Source organism: Mytilus edulis, chromosome 14 (genome assembly GCF_963676685.1).
Source record: "Mytilus edulis chromosome 14, xbMytEdul2.2, whole genome shotgun sequence".
Taxonomy (NCBI): domain Eukaryota; kingdom Metazoa; phylum Mollusca; class Bivalvia; order Mytilida; family Mytilidae; genus Mytilus; species Mytilus edulis.
Window position 1 is genome coordinate 33,512,398 of NC_092357.1, and position 6,059 is coordinate 33,518,456.

A 6,059-nucleotide genomic window follows, 5' to 3' on the forward strand; every position below is an offset into this window, starting at 1 on the left:
TTGAACATTGAAAATACAAATTTCCGAAAATCAAAAAGTATAAAGTTCATATAATAATTTTTTTGAAAGTGTTTGATATTTGTATAGTCATGCTTAGCCTTTTAATTGCTATAGTGTTTTGTAATATATACTCAAATTTTATATCCCATAAAAATGTTTTAGATTGCGACTTCACCAAAAGAGATTTATAACTGAATTTAAATAAACCACGATTAAAATGACAGATACCACAATTGGTACATAATATGGCTAGAGTCTTGCAGTGATTTCAAAATATAGATTTTTTTCTACGCTATACGCTATTATTTCCCATGTTTAATTGAAATATAGAAAGTATCTTTTCTTGGTATTTTAACATTTGTGATTGGAGCGTCATTGATGAGTGGTTTGTCCAAAACCATAAGACCGATATTTTTATATAGTTGGTGAGTTCCCTGGATTCCGTAGAAGCAGAAAAACAACAACATTATCAAATCGTTCATCAAAACAAAACGAAAAAGCAACTTTGATAGTTTTTTCATTTAATACACAAACATGCTGCTGACAATCGTGTCATGTTAAAACGCATGTTCAGCGAGATGTAGGATCCAAGTGGACTTGACATTTACGATACTACGTATATACAAAACCTACAAAGTATTCTTCATATTGTCATATGTGTCTTGATATACATGATTTTATAGAAACAGTTAAACGACTTCAAACAAAAATCATCGGAAACATTTTTTTCTATATAGCTGTACAAACTTACAAGATCCATGTAACAGCAGTAAGAAAACACTTTATTGACAATTATTTTCTTCGGGAACGCAGCTTTCATGTTCTACCAGTATAGTCCTGTTTGGATTATGTGTAACATGTTTTTCATACACCTGCCAAATATTCTTTTTCTAATACTTTATGACAAATGGTACGTACGAGATGAATAAAAATGTTACAAAAATGGTTGAAAATATAAACACATTTCGGGGCCTTTTAAAGCTGACTTTGAGGTATGGGCTTTGCTTATTGTTAAAGGCCGTACGGTGACCTAATGTAGTCAATTTCATTTTGGTCTCTTGTGGACGGTTTTCTCATTGGCAATCATACCACATCTTCTTTTTCATACATATCATGTCTGAATCTCTCAAACTAAATCTAAAACCATCTAAATAGACAATTGTCATAAAATTCCATTGAGAAATCAATTCAGCTTTTACCCAAATAAACTTCAATTCATTTTGACGATATATTGATATATAGGGGAATTTACTAGAAATGATGAGGCAGAGTTGCTGTCGCGAATTTATACATTTTCATTTTTTGTAAGTCAATAGCCTTCAGTTGTTTAATGCGGCTTTGTGTGCAATTCATGTATTACATCGATACACTTTCAGTAAATAAATGTTCACGATTTATCGAACTACAAATTGAGAAGAATGTTGACAACATATTGTATATGGTCACTGGTAATATATATTAAATAATACTCAGAGCCAAAAAATGAATAATTCTAGTTGATAGGTTTTGATAAACTTGAGGCCCTAACAAGGACATACACAATTGACTGAAACACAATAGGTGGGTATTCTGTAACGCCGTTCCACAATTTATATAGTTCGTTTGGTTATATTTTTAATCTATCTATGTGCTCCAGTTAAGGAGGATTATAAATCTTTTACAAATGTATCTTACAACATAGTATCATCGCAACCTTTAACTTTCTTACACGTATTTTGAATTGAACATTGGAAGGTCATCACAGGACAAATGTCATCTTGGACACAATTTGTAGCTAACCATAGAGTGAATTTATTTTACAACATTGTATTTGAAGCCTTCAAATCGATCTTCACATATTCAAACTTTATTTTTACGTGAAATACTGGAAATTTAACCGTTCTTGATAGTACAATATGTTCTCGCCTCAATGGACTGTGCTATCAGTTATATATGACATTTCGTTATCATGACGATAATTCAACACATTGTAAAATTGCATTTCACCTTTTTACCATATGTCAGATTGGGTCATCATTAAAGTATCAGCACCTGATAGTCTGTTCTGCTTTAGCCCAATCGTCGTTTATACTTAATGGTTGGGTCATTACAGTGGGTATGATGTATCGTTACAAATATGATGTTTTGTTACAATTTTTCTTGCTGCTGTATTAACGATGTATCATCATGATCATAGATCAAACATATGCATTCAATGTATGTTCACGTTTTTTTGTTAACATGTATTTTGATTGAGTTATGCCAAATAATTGCTTTTTTTAGTATATCTTACTGTGTTGTTAAATATTAAAACAAACCTGTGTTTTCATCTGCATAGTTTTTTGATACATACATAAGTAACACGTATTTTTCGGAAAAGCACAATATGCCGACCTATATCTTTGGAGTATTTATTACAAGTATTTCAATTGAAAATTAAACAAACTTTCTTATCTGAGTTGTTTGTCATACAAAATATTCTCAGTATAGCAGGTATATGTAAAACCCTGGACCAATAAATACCGAGTACGTAAAACAACATGTATTGAGCTATATTTTTCGGAAATTAAACTGGCACCATAAGTACAGCAAATTTACTTAAGAGTTAATCTGCCAGAAAACCATGCAAAACCGTCCAAATGCAACTTTTACCAAATGAGTTCATATTTAGCACATTGGTGCACCTTAGTAATGTAATTAACCACACAATTTTTTTGGGGGAATTTTGAACCGATCTTGATTTTTTTGGGGCGCCATTTTTTAACAGCTGAAATTGCTCGAAAACAGCAAAAATAAGACTTTTTGGCATATTTCGCTGGTTTAAATAAAAAAACATGGCAACTTTTATAATATTTTTTAAAGTTGTTCCTAGTAATACATCACTGTGTAAGAATGCATAGAAATAACAATGCTGTCTATAAAGAAGTGTATGTAAAATCTAACTGTTTCAATATGTCTCATTTAACCTCTCGTCTAAAATGGCTGATTTAGGTCATCTTTCAGAGCCAAAATACTCCAAGACCCGTTTATTATTGTAAAACAACATATCTACTTGCAAAGTATAACTATATATACCCAATTAAAAAAAATATTAAGCTCGGCAAATAATGTGGTGTCTAGTATATGCCACAACAAAATGGGGTAGCCTGCATATTCAAATTTTCTCAAGTTTGCCGTCCAATTTTTAACATCTGACATATGATAGGATCTGGACTTATAGATAAGTTTAACAACATATGGAAAAGAATAAGTAATGTTTTATTTAATGCATTAAGAAAATAATCATACATAAATACAAATTATTCATTACAAATCTAGAGGCTCCAGGAGCCGAAATAGCTTGAATTGACAAATTGTGCACCTCAAAACGATAAAAAACACATATTTCAAAATAAGAGGTTAAACAATTCAGAATAAGTTCAGACTGTAAACATAAGTTTTTCTGACCACTTTTGCAATTTATTCTTATATTATATTGATATAGCTGTCAGATATTAGTGGCGGATCAGGAAATGTTCGTAAGTGGGGGCCCACTGACTGACCTAAGAGGGGGCCCGCTCCAGTCACACTTCAATTATTCCCTATATAAGCAACCAATTTTTTCCCAAAAAGGGCCCCCCCCCCCCCCGCCTAAATCCGCCTTTGGATATTAGCAGAAAACTATGAAAGTTTGTAAATTTACACACTTCAGGGATAATAGCTCTTAGATGTTTCGTCCCCATTTTTCAGAAATTTTTTGGGTAGTTAGATCTTGTCATTTTGATAATTTTTACAATGTATAGAAATATATGTATGATACTTCTTCTAAAGTTATCAAATAAATGGTTTAAAAGAGAAAACTGTAAACAGTTGCAATATAGAGATGATTTTAAGAGACACTAAGAGATGGACTTTTTATGGCCCTTTGTGCCTAGTATGCTGAAAAGGTAATATTTGCCAGGTACTTATATATCTATGTTGCTGCAATGTGGTCAATACAAACATGAAAATCATAAATGCATCTAAAACTATATGTGTCAAAGCGACACGAATGGCCCCGTCTCAAAAATTTGAAAATCTGCAATTTCAATAACACATGTGGACACAAACATGATGGTTGTCTCACATATAAAAAATCAGCTCTAAATCTGGAGGCATATAGAAAAATGTCCATATAACTGTGACTTTCAACAGTTTTCAAAATTGTAAACCCTTAATTCTTGCAAAAATAACACAGCCGAAAGAAACTTAAATTTGATCTGTAACTCATCATGGTTAGCTCACATACCAAAAATCGGCCCAATATCTGAAAGCATTTAGAAAAAAGATCCATATAACTGTGATTTTCAAAAATTTATCAAAGGCCATAGCCCGAAATTACAGCAAATATTAGCGTAGCAGGACGAAACTTAAACTTGATCTGTAACTCATCATGAGTAACTCACATACCAAAAATCAGCCCAAATCTGAAAGTGTTTAGAAAAAAAGTGTGTCTAACTGTGATTTTTAACAATTTATCAAAGTCCATAGCCCGTAATTTCAACAAAAATTGGCGGAGCGGAACACAACTTAAACTTGATCTGTAAATCATCATGGTCAACTTACATACCAAAAATCAGGCCAATATCTTAAGGCGTTTAGAAAAAAACTCCGTATAAAGGTTTGTTTCCGAATGACGGAATGATGGAATTACGGAATTACGGAATTTCGGAATTTCGGACAAGGGTAAAACTGTATGGCACCGACAACTTTGATGAGGGGCCATAAAAATCCCATAACTAGACGAGAAACAAATTACTAAGTCTATATATACTAGTGCACAATTTATAAAGAATTTTGAATGAAATTGGATAGCTGTTAAGATAGCTGTCATGACTGTACCTATGAGGCTCTACATCACATCCTGAGAAAGAACAAAAATCAAAATAAATCATATGAATCTTCAAATTTCAATAAAGTTAAATGTGTTTTTTATACTTGAACAGCAAGGTTTTACTATAAAAACAAGTGTACATTCTTGTAAAAGAAAATCCATAACATTAAAATATTCATAAATGATGAACTATTATTTTTTGAGACATCATCCCATGGAAGATTTAAGTGTTTTTTTTAAAGATGCAAAGTTTCTGTTGCTTGTTTGATTGGTTGAAATTGTTTCTGTCAGAAGCATTATCAGTTTACCAATCTGATGTTGACTGCTGTAAAAGTTCAGTTAGCTGTGAGTCTAGATCTGAAAACCACAAAACATACATATAGATCAGGCTGTTAGCTTTCATATTTTTTCATTTTCTAATTTTTGGCCTTTTATGGCTGAATAGATATGCAGTATTGGTCTTGTGCATTGTTGAAGGCCATATGGCATATGAAGACCTATAGCTTTGTCTGTATGTCATTTGTTCTCATTGGCAATCATACCACATTTTTTTCATATTTCTAATGTTCATTTACATGTATACCACTGACAGGAAATAAAGATGACAACTCTTTTTTTTGCCATCCTTGGTGGCCATCTTGAAAATGTTTGACATCGGATAATCATCCACATATTGTGCCAATCTTTTCATTAAAGTTTCATTTAAAAAGATAACACCAGTTATCATAGTAAAGGACAAAGTTTGACCATTCACGTTGGTAAAAATTAATATCGAGTGGAGAAATATCGTAATACACTTGTTGCAGTTGTGGAATCTATATTTATCTCCTCACTTTATATTTAACACCCATCAACATACCCAAATTGTCCTGATTTAAATTGAAAAGAAAATAGTATCCTCCACACACATGATAATAAAAACACTGAGATATAATTTACAATTCAGTTGAAATAAGAAAAAAAAGGTTCACGTATTGTCTTTTTCTTTTTTAAAGCAACTTGTTGTCAGTTATTGAATGGAAAATATAGGAGTCGCCCTACATAGTACTATAAGTAATACAAATTAAATTAGTAAAGTGATTTTTCAATGGAAAAACCAAGTTAACAAAGACATGTTCAATAAAACTGATGTATAACATGTGTAATTATTATAAAGGTGATTACATATACCATGTATACTTTTTATGATTACCATATTTTACAAACAGTTAAATTAATATATAAGTTA